Source organism: Schistocerca gregaria, chromosome 5 (genome assembly GCF_023897955.1).
Source record: "Schistocerca gregaria isolate iqSchGreg1 chromosome 5, iqSchGreg1.2, whole genome shotgun sequence".
NCBI classification, from domain to species: Eukaryota; Metazoa; Arthropoda; class Insecta; order Orthoptera; family Acrididae; genus Schistocerca; species Schistocerca gregaria.
This window is the reverse complement of record NC_064924.1, coordinates 574,815,298-574,838,646: the sequence shown is the minus strand read 5'-3', so window position 1 is coordinate 574,838,646 and position 23,349 is coordinate 574,815,298. Positions and strand designations below refer to the sequence as shown.

The window sequence follows — 23,349 nt, the reverse complement described above, 5'->3', positions numbered from 1 at the left end:
TCAGAAAACCTCCTAAGCCGGTAGAATACTTGTCATAGGTTGTAGAACATCCCTTTCATTCAGTGTACTGCTATGTGATAGATATTGCTCGAGGTAGCTCCGCACGTTACAGGAAAGTTAAAAAAATGGATGCTTTCTGTGAGGTTCGAACTCACGACTCCTGGTTTACGAAACCAGTGCTCTACCACTTTTTTTAATTCTTTATTTTTGTTTATTTTTTTATTTTTTCTAACCAACTTTTTCTTTTAATTTATTTATTTTTTATTAATTTTTTTATTGTTTTTTTTCTTTTTTTACGAAGTAAATGTATACCAGTAAATAAAATCCCTTCTTTTGGGGTTATTGAAAGGAAATAGTTCCGCTACATTCTTCCATCATTCTGTGGGAGCGATTTTTATATTATAGCCAGGCTTACTTCAGCCTGATGGCTTCTCATGGGTGTGTCAGCAACCTATTAGTGCTGCGACACGAGGGCGAAGTGTAAACGAAATAGCCACCTTGTTGGCGTAAAGTGAATGAGAAGCTTAATAGATAATTTCATAAAGGAAAAAAAAAAGGAATTCTGAGGTTGAACAACATGTCGTTTGATCGTTCTTCAGCTCTGTCGGTGAGACAATGTTCGGTTCAAGAAATTTGCGTAGTTGTCTTTGTATTTCATTTGTCGTTCGAGCTTTTGATGTTCTGTCATCAGGTACATCCAATAATCTGCTTCACTTTTCGTCATAGCCGTTGAGATGTAATGGACTGTCAGTCCTTTGAGCCAGTTGGCTGACCTTCTTTTAGTGTTAGGATACGGCACGTCATCGGGCAGAAGGACGTGTGTCGGTGAAATTGTGTTAGGTGACGTACGTAGCACATGTGCTAGTTTTTGCCTGAAGAGATTCCACACGTTTTTCACATCTTCACAGACGAAGCGATGTTCTGCAGTGTCGCCGACATTGCAGCTGGAACAGTTTGGTGTGTGTGCCAGACGTATCGCGTGCAGTTTGGAGTTGGTTGGGATTTTTCTATTGACTGCGAGGTACCACGTCGATCGCACATTGGATGGTAGATGGGGGTCAGATATGTTGTCCCATATGTTTTTCCAATTATAATGTTGAAACTTGTTTTCTATTCGATTGCGCAATTTTCCTTCCAGCAAGGTGTTGTAAACCTCCTTAACCCGATATATGTCCTTCTCCGGTATTCTATGGCGTACATAGCTGTATTCCACCAGAAAATGTTTATAGTGGTACAGCTCGTGGGAGATGTGATGCACATCGATTGGTGGATCTCTGCTGACTGGGGTGATTTCACGTAAGAGATGAGCCACTAAGATCCGCGGTGATCGTTGCCACTGTTTATAAGTTTTGCTAACGTATAGCGCTTGCGCTTTAAGGTAGATGTCTGTCAGTTGTAGCCCTCTATTGCGTGTCGGTAGCGTCAAGGTATCATATGAAACCTTAAATATCTGACCTCTGCTGACAAAACAACCAAACGCTGCTTGCATTTGGTGTGCAATGGTTCGTGGCAGAGGCAGCACTTAAGCAACATAGTTGACTTTGGAAGTGATGTATGTATTGGCCAGTTGCACTTTTTGTATTACGTTTAAATTACGCAAGCTGTGTTGTGTTATGTTTGCCCGTAATGTGGCAAGTAATTTTCGATAATTGAGAGCGGCCGTGCGGCGGATATTACTCGTATATTCTATTCCAAGACATTTGATTTTTTCCACAGTGTTGATACTTCCAGCGGCTCTGATCTCTATACCCCGACCAAGATTCATAATACCAGATTTATTGCGGTTGAGTTTAGCTCCTGACGCCATTTCGTAGGTCGCCACAACTTCAAGTACTGTTTCCACCTCTCTTTCATCAGTCACAAGTACCCCTACATCGTCCGCGTAGGCTTGACATACGATCTTCTGTCCGTGTATATGTAATCCACGGAGTTGCCGAGTCAGAGATACTAAGAGAGGTTCAAGCACAATCGCGAAATGCGTCATGGACATTGGGCAACCTTGTCTTACCGAACTCTGAATATTGATCGGGTGACTGAGTTGTCCGTTGACACTGATTCTTGACGTGCTATTCGTCAGTATGTTTTTCACGGAGGCTATAATTTTCTGTGGGAAGTGCATGGATGTCATACACCGGAGCAGGTACGAATGATTAACTTTATCAAAAGCTTTTTCAAAGTCAAGCGACATCAGAGCACAGCGAATGTTGCAGGCTTCCGATACCGCTATAATGTCTCTGTAGTCGCATAAGGTCTGAAATATCGTTCTGTCCTTTCCCACACTTGTCTGGTAGGCACCTGTCACTGTACGAATAACAGAATTGAACCTTTGCATCATGATACGGGCGAAGATTTTATAATCACTATTGAGAAGGGTTATGGGTCGAAGATTCTCCACGGTTTTGCCTCCTGGTGTTTTGGGCACTAAGACCACTGTCCCTTCACAGAATTCCTTCGGAAGGTCAGTGTCGGCATTTAGTATTTCATTGCATACGAGTGTCAATTTAGCAATTATTTGTTCGCGAAAAGTTTGATAAAATTCAGCGGGTAGCCCATCTGGTCCCGGTGATTTGTTCTTTGGGCTGCTCGAGGTGGCATCTTCGACGTCTTCGTCCGTTATTCTCGCTGCGAGCACATCAGCTTCTTCTGGAGTGAGTCGCTCTGTCGTCCTAGCAGTGAGAGCTTGCTGCGCTGTTTCATCTGTCTGTGTATTGGCCAGCAATTCACTAAAGTGTCGATGGATCTCGTCTCGTATTGCAGCTTGATCTGTCAAGAGTCTCCCGTCTGAGGTTTTGAGTTCCGTCAGTATTTTAAGTTTTTGTCTTTTGTTCTCTTGGAGAATGTGGTACATCGATGTTGTTTCTTCTCGTGTACCGTTCTGCAAACGCGTTCGTATTTTACAGCCTTCTAGATGGTGTCTCTGCAGGTTGAGCAATTGCTTTTATTCTGTTGATTTGCCCATAATTTGTTATGACTGTAGCATCACGAACGCACAAGTCTCTCAGACAGCTGAAGTAAAAGTCTACTGTCCGCTTCCGCCAGGCGACTTTTTCACGGGAGTAAGTTTTCATTGTCTTTATTATTGCGGGCTTTGCGCAGTTTAGCCACCAATTCAGCGCCGTGCCGTACAAGTGGAACTTCCTTTGACATTCTGCCCAAGTGGTGTGGAAGGCGGCGTGACATACAGGATCCGAAAGATGAGTAACGTTTAGCTTCCACTGACCTCTCGCCCTGTAAGTGCCTTGTTTCTCTAAATTTACCGTACATATGTACGCGATGTGATCAGAGAAAATCGTGGGCGATAGCTCGGACTGTAAAACGTGTCTCCTTAAATTGGATGTTGCGTAAATTCTGTCGATACGACTGGCAGAATGGCTGGTGATATAGGTGAAACCTAGCCTATCACCGTGTTTTAGTTCCTAAGTATCAAACAGTTGGAAGTCTCTGACGATGTCCTCCAGCTCCAGAGATTTGTTAAAATTTGGCGTCTGATCTTTGGGACTTAGCACGCAATTAAAGTCACCCGCAAAAATTATTTGTTCAAATTGCACTTCGAAAAGGGGGGCGATGTCCTCTTTGAAAAATTCGGCCCTGCGGCGCTTGTTTCCGGTTCCTGACGGGGCATATATGTTGATAAACCTGGTGTTGTTGATAGTGACAGCGAGACCTCTACTGTTAGGCAGTTGCGCCACGTCTGTAAGTAGGATCCCCTCTTTAGTCATAATCGCTCTGCCGAGGCTATTGTCATTGCCAGGATTGATGACGGCGTTGTAGCCAGTGATGTCGTCCAAACGGATAGCCGTTACTTCTTGCAGCATTAGGATGTCAATATCAGCAGCGTACAGAAAGTCTTGGAGATTTCTCAGATTGAGGGTGCTGCTAATTTTATTTATATTCAAGGTTGCAATTCTGTACGCCTGTAAAGACGTCATGTCGACTATACCGTGTCAGGTGGGGTACTGTTTGCCAAGGGAAGTGGATGCTTGCTCCACTTAGAAGAAGTCGGCATCATCATCTGCCGCACGAGTATCTTTGATGGTGGTTTGTTGCCGGGTGGACACATCCTGTCGACGGTCGGGTGCCGTTTGTCGTGAACGTTGTGCTATGTGAGCCATCTCTGCATCATGGCTTTGCTCCTCCATGTCATCCGCCCAGTCTCACATGCACGTAACTTCCCGCGTGTACGTGTTGGGTACAGGTGGAAGGTCCTTCAGACTAGCTGTACCGTCTTGAATGTGGATTCCACGGTCGGGGTCAGTGTCCTCATTTCGAGTCTTCCTTTTTGTTGTTCGATCTTCCGGAGGAGTTGCCTGTGTCGTCTCCGCTAGTTCTTGGCCTATTTGTTTCGCCTTTTCACGCAGAACTGGCGCGATTTCTGCTGCTCCCTGACGGGCTATTCGACGTTTCTTCCGTTTCTTTGGTGAAACAGTTGTAGGCTGCTGGTCATTATCCTCCGACGTGACAACCGTATCTTCTTTGTGTTGCCCGACTTCTTCGAGTGACTTGCACATGCCTTCTTCTGCCGTCTTAGCCTGGTCTTGTTCTCCACGCCTGTCAGTTTCCTCGTCTTGTGAGTGTGCTGGACCTGTAGCTTCTGTGCCGCTAGTATCCATGGCTACGCTACCATCGGGAACGTCGGCATAAGCAACTACCGCCGTGTCGATACACATGTCTGGGGCGACGTCACTGCGTAGTGCGGCGGCGTACGTCACGGGTAGCGTGGCCATTTGACTAGGCGGGTCCCGCTCCCCAGCCGGCAGTTGCGTCACACGCCGTTGAACACACTGCGCGTGGACGTGTTGCGTAGAACCACAGCCCGAGCAGGTTCTCGGCTGACCATCGTAAATGATGATCGCTCTATATCCACCAATCCAGAGATACGACGGGATATGTTTCAGCATGTCAATCTTAACTTGCCTGACTCCATTTAATACTGGATACTTGTGCAAGCTAGACCATTTTTCGGCGACATTGCTGATAATGGCGCCATAGTCTCTCAGTTTGTTGTTAATCTCCTCGGGCGTTATTTCAAAGGGGAGCTCAAAGATTCGAACCGTTCGTATTCCCATTCCGGCACGCGAAACGGTGACCTGCCCTATGTGTCCGTCTGAATGTTTGAATTTTGCCACCCCACCACATGCTTCTACAATTTGGTCGCACTTGTCAGAACTGGATAACTTAAGAAACACAGTCGGACTGACAATCGACAGGTGTATTCCAATCAATTCATCCACTTTGATCTGAAAAGTTTCTTCGATAAATGCCTCAACTTCGTAAGATTTCGGTCGGGCGTAGTTCGGATCGAAAATCAAGTATCGCGTCGCGTTGTCTGATCCATTATGTCAATCTAAAAATGTGATCGTGAACTATGACTAACGCAGAGAGCGCGCACTCACCACACAGCGCCGGCCGCTCGCAGCGACGATGTAAACACCGCAACAGCCGCACCGCACGTCCGCACAGCACGGCCGCTGGCGGCGGAATGCCATTGAGCTAAGAGGCGGCAGCTTTGCATTTGCGAGCTATCCCCGAATTCTCACTTCATCATACTGAATCTTGCAGCCCTCGACCAGATAATTGATTTGGCGCACTGCTGCTGCTGGGAGTGTCCACATTGCCGTTCTCCAAATCTCTCGACTGTTTCGCCCTTACTTTCGGCGACGACCGTCTGGCCACCAAAAGTTTGCGGTCTGCAATTTCTTGTCCTTGTGCACAGCTTGTGGGATAGCGTGGCTCGACTGCGAAATGCGCCTTTCGGCTCCTCTCTCTGGCTACAGTTTGCTGTTGTTCACAGTGGCACTGGCGTTGCACGAGCCATAAGTGAGTTGAGAGACTTCGGCGATCACCTCTGGGGGATGTCGATGTTCCGAGTACAGCATAGAGTAGTGAGCATGAAGGGCGTTTCCTATGTCGCGCTGGGTATCAAGGCGTCGTCCGTCTTCCGTCGTGATAGCTTGGATCAGTGTCCTGCGTCGGCGCCGTCGTTCTGCAATGAGGTGGTACATAGACGGTTCCTCCTGTGCCACTCTGTCTTGAGTGCGCGCTCTGACGATCGCACCCTCAAGGTGGCAACGTGTTAATCTGATGATCTGTGCCTTGGCACGGTTCACCGTCACCTGCCATGTAGGTGAGTACGGCAGTGTTGCACATTCCCTTAAGATGCTGTAGAAAAAGTCCATGGTATGTCTCTTCCATGCTGCAACATCTCGGCCGTAGCCTATCAAGGTCTTCCGGAGGGCTGGTTTGGCGCAGAGTAACCACCACGACAGTGTAGACCGGTAGGTGCCACGCCGGCGGCTACATGAGTCCCACGTGTTCTCTATAAGGCGGCGGCATTCCTGAGAAGCTAGGTGAGCGACGTTCAACTTCCAAGGACCACGGCTGTGCCATATCTTCTGGCGGCCGAGGGTAATAGCGCAGATGCAGGCGTCGTGGTCAGAAAAAGCTGTGGGCCAAACTTCGGCAGCTCTTGTCCCCACAGCTATGGAGCGCGAGATGTAAATCCGGTCGATGCGGCTGGAGGAATGGCTGGTGTAGTGAGTAAATCCGGGCCGATCGCCACAAACATGTTCCCACGAGTCCACCAATTGAAGATTATTTATAATTGTCGTAAGTTCTGCGCATGGAGAATGATGTGGTAACTGATCCTTAGGTGCTTGCCTACAGTTGAAGTCCCCTCCCATTATCAAGGCGTCCTGACGGACCATAAAGAGGGGCGTGATTGTATGAGCGAAAAAGGTGGATCGTTCGAGACACCGACCAGATCCTGACGGTGCATAGATGTTAATAAGTTTGACTCCTTGGATAGTAAGAGCCATGCCTCTGGCGTCAGGGAGATACTCGACGTCTTCTGCGGATATACCGTCGCGGAGGAGGATCGCCACACCACTGCCATTGGCAGACGCATGTGAGACCCAAGTCTGGTAGCCATAGGGTCCCTTGAAGTCGGCGACATACACCTCTTGAAGGAGCGCAATGTCGATGTCTGCTGCGTTGAGTACATCCTGTAGCAGCGCTAGTTTATGTCGGGCACGTATGTTGTTGATGTTAATCGTCGCTAGACGGTATGTTTGGTCAGCCAGGTCGGCAACTGGGTTGTGTAGGAGGCCAGGTGTGGGCGGCAGGGGCGGCCCCACAGAGGCTGACGATACAGCCGTAGTCACTGTTGTTGGCTGGTGCTGGGTGCAGACGAGGGAGCATCTCTGCCTTCGGCATCCTCCTGGTGCTGTGGCTTATCCTCGATATCATCCGCCCAAGAATCAGATGCAGAAATTGGTAACTGTTGATTTGTGCTGTCAGTAGAGCGCTTGCGCGTATGTTCAGTAGCAGAAGTGATGTTGTCAGACCGAGGCTCAGAAATTGTATCCGCCGTAGCATCGTGATGGGAAGGTTGAGTTGCGGTGGTAGAGTCCTGAGCGTCGTCCGACGCCGGATATTCGTCTGGGTCGCACATCCGAAGCAGGCAATCATCGGACGGCGTATGGCGCCGTTTCTTGCGTTTTCGAGGGGACCGTTGTTTCCGGACATGTTGTTCTGTGTCAGAGTGCGGGCGACAATCATCTGATGCGGTCTCCATTGGTAGGAAGGCAGAGGTCGGGACAATTTTAGTTTCTACTTCCATCTTCTCTTTAGGCTCGTCTTGGTGGCACAATTGATCACCGCCTTGAGGCAAGTCTGCCGAAGGCGTCGTAGAGGGGGATATTCTGTCCGCCACACGGTCATCGACCACTGACTGCAATATGGTGCTACGATCCTGTGCAGGAACAGCTGTTGCGGTTGCATCCGCTGCATACGTGATGGGGAGTGAAGTAGGCGTCGCCGGGGATGGAACTTCACCGACCGGTGTCTGAGTCAGTCGGCGTTGAATGCATGCCGATCGGACATGTCCTTCCTGGCCACAGCCGGCGCAAGTACGCGGTTGTCCGTCGTACATGACAATGGCTCTACAGCCGCCAATTACAAGATAGGATGGCACATGCTTCGTCAGTTCAATCTTAATTTGTCTCACTCCATTTAAGACGGGGTACGTCTCAAACGTTTGCCATTTTTCAGCCAAGTGGCTTACTGCAGACCCACACTTAAGAGACACAAAATACAAATCGACATCGAGAGACAGGCCCTGTCATATGGCACTCGCGACGTATACGCTGAAATTGAATGTAAATAAAACGTCTTTTGTAGTGGGCGTCGCTCCGCTGCAGTGTCACACATGGTGAATAAATAGGAAAACAGTAGAACGTCTGTGTAGGGCCATGTTTTTACCTACAGTGCCACCTGCCTGAATGTGTATAAGCATCTGTGGCATCACTCCTTCGCAGCCAAATTGCCACACTAGCTGTGTATCTCTAACAAAGTTGACGTATGTCCTCACCTGGGTGACGGTTAAAATGATTTTGCCCCCGGGTGGGCTCGAACCACCAACCTTTCGGTTAACAGCCGAACGCGATAGCCGATTGTGCACGAAGGTTTTGGCTTTGCTTTACTTGTGCTCTGTATATCAATGCCATTCGTACACATTCTGCAGGAATCTCGCAGAATGGTAGCAACTGCTTATGCCTCTGCACATGGATAACGTGCATGCACACTGTAGCGAGGCTCATAAACGAATGACATAGCCAAGCATGACATTATACGACAAAATGCATACAAACCACTGTTCTGCCTACGCATTCAGAAAACCTCCTAGGCCAGTAGAATACTTGTCATAGGTTGTAGAACATCCCTTTCATTCAGTGTACTGCCATGTGATAGATATTGCTCGAGGTACTCCGCACGTTACAGGAAAGTTAAAAAAATGGGTGCCTTCTGTGAGGTTCGAACTCATGACCCCTGGTTTACGAGACCAGTGCTCTACCACTTTTTTTTGTATTTTTCTGCTTTTTTTTACTTTTATTTTATTTTTATACTAATGTATAAAAGGAAGGCCGTTCCTCTTCGGCTACATAAACAGAATAATAGGAAGTCGTTACGACAAAGGATGCTCCATACTATAGCCCGCTGCGAATTTTTCGATGACTGTCTTCTCGTTGCTGTGTTGTTTCCGCTGTTTGTTCAAATCTCATAAAAAAATGGAACTGGGAAGTGGTGCTTTGGTTATCATCTCATGTCATCGATAATCCAGCTGCGAGGCGGATTATGGAATGCGCTCCAAAGGAAATTAGAAAAATATTGCCTGTATTTAGGGTTCTTGACGATCGCACTATGTTGCTCGTTGAGGTTATACCAAAAATCGGGTACTGTCTTTTCGCCATTACCGAAGAGGTAGTGAACAGCGTGGCCGCTGATCCACGTCACAGAGTTCGTTTTTGCTCTTGGGAAATAAATCTTATCGGGGAAAAGAAGTGATCGGGTAGTTATCCTGTCAGGAGTCGTGCGTGTGAGAAAAGCCAATATCTGACGCACCAAATACCATACGTCCTTCGCCGACCCGCATTCGAAACGATGTTCATCTCTGTCAATCACTTGGCATGTGGCACACAAGGGGGAATCAGCGAGGTGGATGCGATGTAGGCGGGACTGGCACAACTGTTTCCCATTAACAGTTACGTACCATGCAGATTGCACGTCAGTATCAAGGGTGGTGGCATTCACTGCCTGCCACACAGCGCGCCACTTTGTATTGGGGTGTTTGCTTTCAATCACATTCGCCGTCATGTCCATTTGCATGGCAGCATATATCGCCCTCGTCATCATCAAGCGTGTGGGTTGTAGTGCAGTGCGGATGTAGCTTAATTCAAGGAAGAACTGGCTAACGTAGAAGAAAGGTGCTGGGATGTCCGATATCATCACAGGGGGTGCGACTGAGATTGGTCGTAAGGCCTCCAGTAAGAGACTTGTGAGGCACGTCGGACTTCGTCGCCACAGTTGCAGGTGACAGCTGACGAACAGGGCCTTTGCTCTGTTCTTCACATGACAAAGGCCTAAACCCCCTCTGCTCCTCGGGAGGGTTAGGGACTCGCAACGAATCTTAAATAACATGCCCGTATTAACAAAGGATCCCAAAACCGCCAACATGCGGTGAGCCAGGGTAGGTGGTATGGGGAGTATCTGTGCAAAATGGGGGATACGTGACGCCAAATAGACGTTAGCATATCGTGTCCATTGCAGGAGGTCTAGATGCCTCAAACGGTGGTCACTTATTCCTGCTCTCATCTGATTCAATAAACGCCTGTAGTTAAGGGCTGTTGAACGTTTCATGTCAGATGTAAAACCAATGCCAAGACAGCGGATTGTGTCACTGATTCGTAGCGGTGCGATGTTCTCGCCGGGTAGGCCTCTGTCTATAGACAGAACGTGTGATTTGTGGAGATTGAGATGGCTCCCAGATGCCGCGCCGTAGGTCGCCACCCACGCCAGTGCTGCACGAACATCGTCATTATTGCGTAGAAGGAGTACCAGATCATCTGCATAGACAGTGCAGCAGAAAGTGTGTCCACCAAGGGACATCCCGGTCAGGCGTTGTCGGAGGCCGCAGAGGAGTGGTTCCAAGACGAGGGCGTACAATATCGCCGAAAGAGGGCAGCCTTGTCGCACCGATGGCTGGATCGGTATCGGCGGCTTAAGACGGCCATTATATAACACCTTGGACGTCGCGCCGCGTAGGAGACGCATCAGTACATTAACTATGACTTCCGGATACCCCATGTGTCGCAGTACCTCCATCAAAAATGTGTGGTCGACTCTGTCAAAGGCCTGGCTAAAGTCGAGTGAGGCCAAAACTCCTGGCAGTTGGCGAGCTTTGGCTAGCGCGATCATATCTCTATATCGGCACAATGCAGTGCGAATATTATGGTCACCACCTAAAGAAGCCTGGTCCTGCGACACAACACATCGTACTGATCGCTTTAGGCGTGCCGCCAGAAGCCGGGTGAAAATCTTCAAGTCACTGTTGAGTAAGGTCAAGGGCCGATAGTCACTGATCCTGGATCCGCCTCGTGGTTTCTGTATGGGCACTATCAGTCCTTCTAGGAAAGCCCCAGGTATCTGCGTCGTGGGAGACATAAGATCGCGGCAAATATTAGTCCACGCTGGTGCCAGCAATTGTTGGTACGTCCTGTAAAATTCCAGAGGAAGGCCATCAGGTCCCGGGGACTTATGAGCAGCCCCAGCCTGTATTGCTTCAATGATTTCCTCTTCCGTTACAGCAGCAGTCAAATCCGCCACCGCTGTCGGAGAGATCGAGCCATAAGTGAGTTGAGAGACTTCGGCGATCACCTCTGGGGGATGTCGATGTTCCGAGTACAGCATAGAGTAGTGAGCATGAAGGGCGTTTCCTATGTCGCGCTGGGTATCAAGGCGTCGTCCGTCTTCCGTCGTGATAGCTTGGATCAGTGTCCTGCGTCGGCGCCGTCGTTCTGCAATGAGGTGGTACATAGACGGTTCCTCCTGTGCCACTCTGTCTTGAGTGCGCGCTCTGACGATCGCACCCTCAAGGTGGCAACGTGTTAATCTGATGATCTGTGCCTTGGCACGGTTCACCGTCACCTGCCGTGTAGGTGAGTACGGCAGTGTTGCACATTCCCTTAAGATGCTGTAGAAAAAGTCCATGGTATGTCTCTTCCATGCTGCAACATCTCGGCCGTAGCCTATCAAGGTCTTCCGGAGGGCTGGTTTGGCGCAGAGTAACCACCACGACAGTGTAGACCGGTAGGTGCCACGCCGGCGGCTACATGAGTCCCACGTGTTCTCTATAAGGCGGCGGCATTCCTGAGAAGCTAGGTGAGCGACGTTCAACTTCCAAGGACCACGGCTGTGCCATATCTTCTGGCGGCCGAGGGTAATAGCGCAGATGCAGGCGTCGTGGTCAGAAAAAGCTGTGGGCCAAACTTCGGCAGCTCTTGTCCCCACAGCTATGGAGCGCGAGATGTAAATCCGGTCGATGCGGCTGGAGGAATGGCTGGTGTAGTGAGTAAATCCGGGCCGATCGCCACAAACATGTTCCCACGAGTCCACCAATTGAAGATTATTTATATTTGTCGTAAGTTCTGCGCATGGAGAATGATGTGGTAACTGATCCTTAGGTGCTTGGCTACAGTTGAAGTCCCCTCCCATTATCAAGGCGTCCTGACGGACCATAAAGAGGGGCGTGATTGTATGAGCGAAAAAGGTGGATCGTTCGAGACACCGACCAGATCCTGACGGTGCATAGATGTTAATAAGTTTGACTCCTTGGATAGTAAGAGCCATGCCTCTGGCGTCAGGGAGATACTCGACGTCTTCTGCGGATATACCGTCGCGGAGGAGGATCGCCACACCACTGCCATTGGCAGACGCATGTGAGACCCAAGTCTGGTAGCCATAGGGTCCCTTGAAGTCGGCGACATACACCTCTTGAAGGAGCGCAATGTCGATGTCTGCTGCGTTGAGTACATCCTGTAGCAGCGCTAGTTTATGTCGGGCACGTATGTTGTTGATGTTAATCGTCGCTAGACGGTATGTTTGGTCAGCCAGGTCGGCAACTGGGTTGTGTAGGAGGCCAGGTGTGGGCGGCAGGGGCGGCCCCACAGAGGCTGACGATACAGCCGTAGTCACTGTTGTTGGCTGGTGCTGGGTGCAGACGAGGGAGCATCTCTGCCTTCGGCATCCTCCTGGTGCTGTGGCTCATCCTCGATATCATCCGCCCAAGAATCAGATGCAGAAATTGGTAACTGTTGATTTGTGCTGTCAGTAGAGCGCTTGCGCGTATGTTCAGTAGCAGAAGTGATGTTGTCAGACCGAGGCTCAGAAATTGTATCCGCCGTAGCATCGTGATGGGAAGGTTGAGTTGCGGTGGTAGAGTCCTGAGCGTCGTCCGACGCCGGATATTCGTCTGGGTCGCACATCCGAAGCAGGCAATCATCGGACGGCGTATGGCGCCGTTTCTTGCGTTTTCGAGGGGACCGTTGTTTCCGGACATGTTGTTCTGTGTCAGAGTGCGGGCGACAATCATCTGATGCGGTCTCCATTGGTAGGAAGGCAGAGGTCGGGACAATTTTAGTTTCTACTTCCATCTTCTCTTTAGGCTCGTCTTGGTGGCACAATTGATCACCGCCTTGAGGCAAGTCTGCCGAAGGCGTCGTAGAGGGGGATATTCTGTCCGCCACACGGTCATCGACCACTGACTGCAATATGGTGCTACGATCCTGTGCAGGAACAGCTGTTGCGGTTGCATCCGCTGCATACGTGATGGGGAGTGAAGTAGGCGTCGCCGGGGATGGAACTTCACCGACCGGTGTCTGAGTCAGTCGGCGTTGAATGCATGCCGATCGGACATGTCCAACCTGGCCACAGCCGGCGCAAGTACGCGGTTGTCCGTCGTACATGACAATGGCTCTACAGCCGCCAATTACAAGATAGGATGGCACATGCTTCGTCAGTTCAATCTTAATTTGTCTCACTCCATTTAAGACGGGGTACGTCTCAAACGTTTGCCATTTTTCAGCCAAGTGGCTTACTGCAGACCCACACTTAAGAGACACAAAATACAAATCGACATCGAGAGACAGGCCCTGTCATATGGCACTCGCGACGTATACGCCGAAATTGAATGTAAATAAAACGTCTTTTGTAGTGGGCGTTGCACCACCTACCTGAATGTGTATAAGCATCTGTGGCATCACTCCTTCGCAGCCAAATTGCCACACTAGCTGTGTATCCCTAACAAAGTTCACTTATGTCCTCACCTCGGTGACGGTTAAAACGATTTCGCCCCCGGGTGGGCTCGAACCATACACCTTTCGGTTAACAGCCGAACGCGCTAGCCGATTGCGACACAGATGCGTTGACTTAGGCTGACTTGTGCTCTATATATCAACGCAATTCGTACACATTCTGCAGGAATCTCGCAGAATGGTAGCATCTGCTTATGCCTCTTCACATGGATAACGTGCATGAACACTGTAGCGGGGCTCATAAACGAATGACATCGCCAAGCATGACATTATACTACAAAATGCATACAAACCACTGTTCCGCCTATGCATTCAGAAAACCTCCTAGGCTAGTAGAATACTTGTCATAGGTTGTAGAACATCCCTATCATTCAGTGTACTGCCATGTGATAGATATTGCTCGAGGTAGCTCCGCATGTTTCAGGAAGGTTAAAAAAATGGATGCCTTCTGTGAGATTCGAACTCACGACTCCTGGATTACAAGACCAGTGCTCTACCACTGACCTAAGATGGCGGGAGAATCGCATTTGCGAGCTATCCCCGAATTCTCACTTCATCATACTGAATCTTGCAGCCCTCGACCAGATAATTGATTTGGCGCACTGCTGCTGCTGGGAGTGTCCACATTGCCGTTCTCCAAATCTATCGACTGTTTCGCCCTTACGATCGGAGACGACCGTCAGGCCACCAAAAGTTTGCGGTCTGCAATTTCTTTTCCTAGTGCACAGCTTGTGGGATAACGTGGCTCGACTGCGAAATGCGCCTTTCGGCTCCACTCTCTGGCTACAGTTTGCTGTTGTTCACAGTGGCACTGGCGTTGCCCATGGGGCTTCTTGTAAGGCGACTGCACGTCGCTCGGCCAACAGCCGCCTACTGCAGACCGACACTTAAGAGACACAAACTACAAATCGACATCGAGAGACAGGCCCTGTCATATGGCACTCGCGACGTATACGCTGAAATTGAATGTAAATAAAACGTCTTTTGTAGTGGGCGTCGCTCCACTGCAGTGTCACACATTTTGAATAAATAGGAAAACAGTTGAACGTCTGTGTAGGGCCATGTTTTTACCTACAGTGCCATCTGCCTGAATGTGTATAAGCATCTGTGGCATTACTGCTTCGCAGCCAAATTGCCACACTAGCTGTGTATCTCTAACAAAGTTCACTTATGTCTTCAACTCGGTGACGGTTAAAACGATTTCCCCCCAGGTGGGCTCGAAACACCAACCTTTCGCTTAACAGCCGAACGCGCTAGCTGAGTGCGCCACAGAGGCGTTAACTGTGGCTCACTTGTGCTCTGTATATCAACGCAATTCGTACACATTCTGCAGGAATCTCGCAGAATGGTAGCATATGCTTATGCCTCTTCACATGGATAACGTGCATGCACACTGTAGCGACGCTCATAAACGAATGACATTATACTACAAAATGCATACAAACCACTGTTCTGCCTATGCATTCAGAAAACCTCCTAGGCCAGTAGAATACTTGTCATAGGTTCTAGAACATCCATTTCATTCAGTGTACTGCCATGTGATACATATTGCTCGAGCTAGCTCCGCACGTTGCAGGAAAGTTAAAAAAAATGGATGCCTTCTGTGAGGTTCGAACTCACGACTCCTGGTTTACGAGACCAGTGCTCTACCACTGGGCTAAGAAGGCGGCAGCTTTGAATTCGCGAGCTATCCCGGAATTCTCACTTCATCACACTGAATCTTGCAGCCCTCGACCAGATAATTGATTTGGCGCACTGCTGCTGCTGGGAGTGTCCACATTGCAGGCACACGGGGGGAGGGGTTTATTAGTTATTGGGAGCTCCAACGTTAGGCTGGTGATGGAGCCCCTTAGGGAAATAGCGGAAAGGTCGGGGAAGAAGGCCAGTGTTCACTCTGTCTGCTTGCCGGGTGGTCTCATCCGAGATGTGGAGGAGGCCCTACCGGCGGCGATAGAGAGCACTGGGTGCACCCGACTGCAAATTGTTGCTCATGTCGGCACCAATGACTCTTGCCGTCTGGGTTCAGAGGTCATCCTCAGTTCGTACAGGCGGTTGGCGGAGTTGGCGAAGGTGGAAAGCCTCGCTCGCGGGGTGGAATCAGAGCTAACTATTTGTAGTATCGTTCCGAGAACCGATCGCGGTCCTCTGGTTTGGAGCCGAGTGGAAGGCTTAAACCAGAGGCTCAGACGATTCTGCGGAGAGCTGGGGTGCAAATTTCTCGACCTCCGCTATCGGGTGGAGAAATGTAGGGTCCCCCTGAATAGGTCAGGCGTGCACTACACGCCGGAAGCGGCTACGAGGGTAGCGGAGTACGTGTGGAGTGCACATGGGGTTTTTTTAGGTTAGAGAATTCCCTCCCTAGGCCCGACAAGACGCCTCCTGAGACGCGGCAAGGCAGGAGTAGGCAAAATGCAACAAGGAATAACAATATTAATGTGCTAATAGTAAACTGCAGGAGCGTCTATAGAAAGGTCCCAGAACTGCTCTCATGAATAAACGGTCACAACGCCCATATAGTAGTAGGAACAGAAAGTTGGCTGAAACCAGACGTAAACAGCAATGAAATCCTAAACTCTGATTGGAATGTATACCGCAGAGATAGGCTGGACAGTGAAGGGGGAGGCGTGTTTATAGCGATAAGAAGTGCAATAGTATCGAAGGAAATTGACGGAGATTCGAATTGTGAAATGATTTGGGTGAAGGTCACGGTTAAAGCAGGCTCAGACATGGTAATTGGATGTCTCTATAGGCGCCCGGGCTCAGCAGCTGTTGTGGCTCAGCACCTGAAGAATAATTTGGAAAATACTTCGAGTAGATTTCCCCACCATGTTATAGTTCTGGGTGGAGATTTTAATTTGCCGGATATAGACTGGGAGACTCAAACGTTCATAACGGGTGGCAGGGACAAAGAATCCAGTGAAATATTTTTAAGTGCTTTATCTGAAAACTACCTTGAGCAGTTGAACAGAAAACCGACTCGTGGCGATAATATATTAGACCTTCTGGTGACAAACAGACCCGAACTATTTGAATCAGTTAATGCAGAACAGGGAATCAGCGACCATAAAGCGGTTACTGCGTCGATGATTTCAGCCGTAAATAGAAATATTAAAAAAGGTAGGAAGATTTTTCTGTTTAGCAAAAGTGACAAAAAGCAGATTACAGAGTACCTGACGGCTCAACACAAAAGTTTTGTCTCAAGTGCAGATAGTGTTGAGGATCAGTGGACAAAGTTCAAAACCATGGTACAATATGCGTTAGATGAGTATGTGCCAAGCAAGATCGTAAGAGATGGAAAAGAGCCACCGTGGTACAACAACCGAGTTAGAAAACTGCTGCGGAAGCAAAGGGAACTTCACAGCAAACATAAACATAGCCAAAGCCTTGCAGACAAACAAAAATTACGCGAAGCGAAAAGTAGTGTGAGGAGGGCTATGCGAGAGGCTTTCAATGAATTCGAAAGTAAAGTTCTATGTACTGACTTGGCAGAAAACCCTAAGAAATTTTGGTCCTATGTCAAAGCGGTAGGTGGATCAAAACAAAATGTCCAGACACTCTGTGACCAAAATGGTACTGAAACAGAGGATGACAGACTAAAGGCCGAATTACTAAATGTCTTCTTCCAAAGCTGTTTCACAGAGGAAGACTGCACTGTGCTTCCTTCTCTAGATTGTCGCACAGTTGACAAAATGGTAGATATCGAAGTAGACGACAGAGGGATAGGGAAACAATTAAAATCGCTCAAAAGAGGAAAGGCCGCTGGTCCTGATGGGATACCAGTTCGATTTTACACAGAGTACGCGAAGGAACTTGCCCCCCTTCTTGCAGCGGTGTACCGTAGGTCTATAGAAGAGCGAAGCGTTCCAAAGGATTGGAAAAGGGCACAGGTCATCCCCGTTCTCAAGAAGGGACGTCGAACAGATGTGCAGAACTATAGACCTATATCTCTAACGTCGATCAGTTGTAGAATTTTGGAACACGTATTATGTTCGAGTATAATGTCTTTTCTGGAGACTAGAAATCTACTCAGTAGGAATCAGCATGGGTTTCGAAAAAGACGATCGTGTGAAACCCAGCTCGCGCTATTCGTCCACGAGACTCAGAGGGCCTTAGACACGGGTTCACAGGTAGATGCCGTGTTTCTTGACTTCCGCAAGGCGTTTGACACAGTTCCCCACAGTCGTTTAATGAACAAAGTAAGAGCATACGGACTATCAGATCAATTGTGTGATTGGATTGAGGAGTTCCTAGATAACAGAACGCAGCACGTCATTCTCAATGGAGAGAAGTCTTCCGAAGTAAGAGTGATTTCAGGTGTGCCGCAGGGGAGTGTCATAGGACCAATGCTATTCACAATATACATAAATGACCTAGTGGATGACATCGGAAGTTCACTGAGGCTTTTTGCAGATGATGCTGTGGTGTATCGAGAGGTTGCAACAATGGAAAATTGTACTGAAATGCAGGAGGATCTGCAGCGAATTGACGCATGGTGCACGGAATGGCAATTGAATCTCAATGTAGCGAAGTGTAATGTGATGCGAATACATAGAAAGATAGGTCTCTTATCATTTAGCTACAAAATAGCAGGTCAGCAACTGGAAGCAGTTAATTCCATAAATTATCTGGGAGTACGCATTAGGAGTGATTTAAAATGGAATGATCATATGACGTTGATCGTCGGTAAAGCAGATGCCAGACTGAGATTCATTGGAAGAATCCTAAGGAAATGCAATCCGACAACAAAGGAAATAGGTTACAGTGCGCTTGTTCGCCCAATGCTTGAATACTGCTCAGCAGTGTGGGATCCGCACCAGGTAGGGTTGATAGAAGAGATAGAGAAGATCCAACGGAGAGCAGCGCGCTTCGTTACAGGATCATTTAGTAATTGCGAAAGCGTTACGGAGATGATAGATAAACTCCAGTGGAAGACTCTGCAGGAGAGACGCTCAGTAGCTCGGTACGGGCTTTTCTTAAAGTTTCGAGAACATACCTTCACCGAAGAGTCAAGCAGTATATTGCTCCCCCCTACGTATATCTCGCGAAGTGACCATGAGGATAAAATCAGAGAGATTAGAGCCCACACAGAAGCATACCGACAATCCTTCTATCCACGTACAATACGAGACTGGAATAGAAGGGAGAACCGATAGAGGTACTCAGGGTACCCTCCGCCACACACCGTCAGGTGGCTTGCGGAGTACGGATGTAGATGTAGATGTACATTGCCGTTCTCCAAATCTATCGACTGTTTCGCCCTTACGATCGGCGACGACCGTCAGGCCACCAAAAGTTTGCGGTCTGCAGTTTCTTGTCCTAGTGCACAGCTTGTGGGATAACGTGGCTCGACTGCGAAATGCGCCTTTCGGCTCCACTCTCTGGCTACAGTTTGCTGTTGTTCACAGTGGCACTGGCGTTGCCCATGGGGCTTCATGTAAGGCGACTGCACGTCGCTCGGCCAACAGCGGCCTACTGCAGACCGACACTTAAGAGACACAAAATACAAATCGACATCGAGAGACAGGCCCTGTCATATGGCACTCGCGACGTATACGCTGAAATTGAATGTAAATAAAACGTCTTTTGTAGTGGGCGTCGCTCCACTGCAGTGTCACACATGGTGAATAAATAGGAAAACAGTAGAACGTCTGTGTAGGGCCATGTTTTTACCGACAGTGCCACCTGCCTTAATGTGTATAAGCATCTGTGGCATCACTCCTTCGCAGCCAAATTGCCACACTAGCTGTGTATTTTTTAACAAAGTTGATGTATGTCCTCACCTCGGTCACGGTTAAAAGGCTTTCGCCCCCAGGTGGGCTCGAACCTCCAACCTTTCGGTTAACAGCCGAACGCGCTAGCCAATTGCGCCACGGAGGCGTCGACTTCGGCTCACATATGCTCTCAATATCAACGCAATTCGTACACATTCTGCAGGAATCTCGCAGAATGGTAGCATCTGCTTATGCCTCTTCACATGGATAACGTGCATGCACACTGTAGCAACACTCATAAACGAATGACATTATACTACAAAATGCATACAAACCACTGTTCTGCCTATGCATTCAGAAAACCTCCTAGGCCAGTAGAATACTTGTCATAGGTTGTAGAACATCCCTTTCATTCAGTGTACTGCCATGTGATAGATATTGCTCGAGGTAGCTCCGCACGTTGCAGGAAAGTTAAAAAAATGGATGCCTTCTGTGAGGTTCGAACTCACGACTCCTGGTTTACGGGACCAGTGCTCTACCACTGAGCTAAGAAGGCGGCAGCTTTGTATTTGCGAGCTATCCCCGAATTCTCACTTCATCACACTGAATCGTGCAGCCCTCGACCAGATAATTGATTTGGCGCACTTCTGATGCCGTCAGGCCACCAAAAGTTTGCGGTCTGCAATTTCTTGTCCTAGTGCACAGCTTGTGGGATAACGTGGCTTGACTGCGAAATGCGCCTTTCGGCTCCACTCTCTGGCTACAGTTTGCTGTTGTTCACAGTGGCACTGGCGTTGCCCATGGGGCTTCATGTAAGGCGACTGCACGTCGCTCGGCCAGCAGCGGCCTACTGCAGACCGACACTTAAGAGACACAAAATACAAATCGACATCGAGAGACAGGCCCTGTCATATGGCACTCGCGACGTATACGCTGAAATTGAATGTAAATAAAACGTCTTTTGTAGTGGGCGTCGCTCCACTGCAGTGTCACACATGGTGAATAAATAGGAAAACAGCGGAAGGTCTGCGTAGGGCCATGTTTTTACCGACAGTGCCACCTGCCGTAATGTGTATAAGCATCTGTGGCATCACTCATTCGCAGCCAAATTGCCACACTAGCTGTGTATTTTTTAACAAAGTTGATGTATGTCCTCACCTCGGTCACGGTTAAAAGGCTTTCGCCCCCAGGTGGGCTCGAACCTCCAACCTTTCGGTTAACAGCCGAACGCGCTAGCCAATTGCGCCACGGAGGCGTCGACTTCGGCTCACATATGCTCTCAATATCAACGCAATTCGTACACATTCTGCAGGAATCTCGCAGAATGGTAGCATCTGCTTATGCCTCTTCACATGGATAACGTGCATGCACACTGTAGCAACACTCATAAACGAATGACATTATACTACAAAATGCATACAAACCACTGTTCTGCCTATGCATTCAGAAAACCTCCTAGGCCAGTAGAATACTTGTCATAGGTTGTAGAACATCCCTTTCATTCAGTGTACTGCCATGTGATAGATATTGCTCGAGGTAGCTCCGCACGTTGCAGGAAAGTTAAAAAAATGGATGCCTTCTGTGAGGTTCGAACTCACGACTCCTGGTTTACGGGACCAGTGCTCTACCACTGAGCTAAGAAGGCGGCAGCTTTGTATTTGCGAGCTATCCCCGAATTCTCACTTCATCACACTGAATCGTGCAGCCCTCGACCAGATAATTGATTTGGCGCACTTCTGATGCCGTCAGGCCACCAAAAGTTTGCGGTCTGCAATTTCTTGTCCTAGTGCACAGCTTGTGGGATAACGTGGCTTGACTGCGAAATGCGCCTTTCGGCTCCACTCTCTGGCTACAGTTTGCTGTTGTTCACAGTGGCACTGGCGTTGCCCATGGGGCTTCATGTAAGGCGACTGCACGTCGCTCGGCCAGCAGCGGCCTACTGCAGACCGACACTTAAGAGACACAAAATACAAATCGACATCGAGAGACAGGCCCTGTCATATGGCACTCGCGACGTATACGCTGAAATTGAATGTAAATAAAACGTCTTTTGTAGTGGGCGTCGCTCCACTGCAGTGTCACACATGGTGAATAAATAGGAAAACAGCGGAAGGTCTGCGTAGGGCCATGTTTTTACCGACAGTGCCACCTGCCGTAATGTGTATAAGCATCTGTGGCATCACTCATTCGCAGCCAAATTGCCACACTAGCTGTGTATTTTTTAACAAAGTTGATGTATGTCCTCACCTCGGTCACGGTTAAAAGGCTTTCGCCCCCAGGTGGGCTCGAACCTCCAACCTTTAGGTTAACAGCCGAACGCGCTAGCCAATTGCGCCACGGAGGCGTCGACTTCGGCTCACATATGCTCTCAATATCAACGCAATTCGTACACATTCTGCAGGAATCTCGCAGAATGGTAGCATCTGCTTATGCCTCTTCACATGGATAACGTGCATGCACACTGTAGCAACACTCATAAACGAATGACATTATACTACAAAATGCATACAAACCACTGTTCTGCCTATGCATTCAGAAAACCTCCTAGGCCAGTAGAATACTTGTCATAGGTTGTAGAACATCCCTTTCATTCAGTGTACTGCCATGTGATAGATATTGCTCGAGGTAGCTCCGCACGTTGCAGGAAAGTTAAAAAAATGGATGCCTTCTGTGAGGTTCGAACTCACGACTCCTGGTTTACGGGACCAGTGCTCTACCACTGAGCTAAGAAGGCGGCAGCTTTGTATTTGCGAGCTATCCCCGAATTCTCACTTCATCACACTGAATCGTGCAGCCCTCGACCAGATAATTGATTTGGCGCACTTCTGATGCCGTCAGGCCACCAAAAGTTTGCGGTCTGCAATTTCTTGTCCTAGTGCACAGCTTGTGGGATAACGTGGCTTGACTGCGAAATGCGCCTTTCGGCTCCACTCTCTGGCTACAGTTTGCTGTTGTTCACAGTGGCACTGGCGTTGCCCATGGGGCTTCATGTAAGGCGACTGCACGTCGCTCGGCCAGCAGCGGCCTACTGCAGACCGACACTTAAGAGACACAAAATACAAATCGACATCGAGAGACAGGCCCTGTCATATGGCACTCGCGACGTATACGCTGAAATTGAATGTAAATAAAACGTCTTTTGTAGTGGGCGTCGCTCCACTGCAGTGTCACACATGGTGAATAAATAGGAAAACAGCGGAAGGTCTGCGTAGGGCCATGTTTTTACCGACAGTGCCACCTGCCGTAATGTGTATAAGCATCTGTGGCATCACTCCTTCGCAGCCAAATTGCCACACTAGCTGTGTATTTTTTAACAAAGTTGATGTAAGTCTTCACCTCGGTCACGGTTAAAAGGCTTTCGCCCCCAGGTGGGCTCGAACCACCAACCTTTCGGTTAACAGCCGAACGCGCTAGCCGATTGCGCCACGGAGGCGTCGACTTTGGCTCACATATGCTCTCTATATCAACGCAATTCGTACACATTCTTCAGGAATCTCGCAGAATGGTAGCATCTGCTTATGCCTCTTCACATGGATAACGTGCATGCACACTGTAGCGACGCTCATAAACGAATGACATTATACTACAAAATGCATACAAACCACTGTTCTGCCTATGCATTCAGAAAACCTCCTAGGCCAATAGAATACTTGTCATAGGTTGTAGAACATCCCTTTCATTCAGTGTACTGCCATGTGATAGATATTGCTCGAGGTAGCTCCGCACGTTGCAGGAAAGTTAAAAAAATGGATGCCTTCTGTGAGGTTCGAACTCACGACTCGTGGTTTACGAGACCAGTGCTCTACCACTGAGCTAAGAAGGCGGCAGCTTTGTATTTGCGAGCTATCCCGAATTCTCACTTCATCACACTGAATCTTGCAGCCCTCGACCAGATAATTGATTTGGCGCACTGCTGCTGCTGGGAGTGTCCACATTGCCGTTCTCCAAATCTCTCGACTGTTTCGCCCTTACGATCAGCGACGACCGTCAGG

The 23,349-nt window shown here is 48.8% G+C and overlaps 10 non-coding genes across 10 annotated transcripts; all 10 read right to left on the bottom strand.

The window, feature by feature from the left end:
• Positions 1–14,088: 14,088 nt before the first annotated feature.
• On the bottom strand, positions 14,089–14,160 carry Trnat-ugu (transfer RNA threonine (anticodon UGU)). Its single transcript has one exon. It is a non-coding gene; the product is annotated as a tRNA-Thr (tRNA).
• A 1,081-nt stretch (positions 14,161–15,241) lies between these two features.
• Positions 15,242–15,313, bottom strand: Trnat-cgu (transfer RNA threonine (anticodon CGU)). The gene has a single exon. It is a non-coding gene; the product is annotated as a tRNA-Thr (tRNA).
• Positions 15,314–19,449: 4,136 nt separating this feature from the next.
• Positions 19,450–19,523, bottom strand: Trnan-guu (transfer RNA asparagine (anticodon GUU)). Its single transcript has one exon. It is a non-coding gene; the product is annotated as a tRNA-Asn (tRNA).
• A 318-nt stretch (positions 19,524–19,841) lies between these two features.
• Trnat-cgu (transfer RNA threonine (anticodon CGU)) lies at positions 19,842–19,913 on the bottom strand. The gene has a single exon. It is a non-coding gene; the product is annotated as a tRNA-Thr (tRNA).
• Positions 19,914–20,538: 625 nt separating this feature from the next.
• On the bottom strand, positions 20,539–20,612 carry Trnan-guu (transfer RNA asparagine (anticodon GUU)). The gene has a single exon. It is a non-coding gene; the product is annotated as a tRNA-Asn (tRNA).
• Positions 20,613–20,930: 318 nt separating this feature from the next.
• Trnat-cgu (transfer RNA threonine (anticodon CGU)) lies at positions 20,931–21,002 on the bottom strand. The gene has a single exon. It is a non-coding gene; the product is annotated as a tRNA-Thr (tRNA).
• Positions 21,003–21,627: 625 nt separating this feature from the next.
• Trnan-guu (transfer RNA asparagine (anticodon GUU)) lies at positions 21,628–21,701 on the bottom strand. Its single transcript has one exon. It is a non-coding gene; the product is annotated as a tRNA-Asn (tRNA).
• A 318-nt stretch (positions 21,702–22,019) lies between these two features.
• Positions 22,020–22,091, bottom strand: Trnat-cgu (transfer RNA threonine (anticodon CGU)). Its single transcript has one exon. It is a non-coding gene; the product is annotated as a tRNA-Thr (tRNA).
• A 625-nt stretch (positions 22,092–22,716) lies between these two features.
• On the bottom strand, positions 22,717–22,790 carry Trnan-guu (transfer RNA asparagine (anticodon GUU)). Its single transcript has one exon. It is a non-coding gene; the product is annotated as a tRNA-Asn (tRNA).
• A 318-nt stretch (positions 22,791–23,108) lies between these two features.
• Trnat-cgu (transfer RNA threonine (anticodon CGU)) lies at positions 23,109–23,180 on the bottom strand. Its single transcript has one exon. It is a non-coding gene; the product is annotated as a tRNA-Thr (tRNA).
• Between the last annotated feature and the right edge of the window lie 169 nt (positions 23,181–23,349).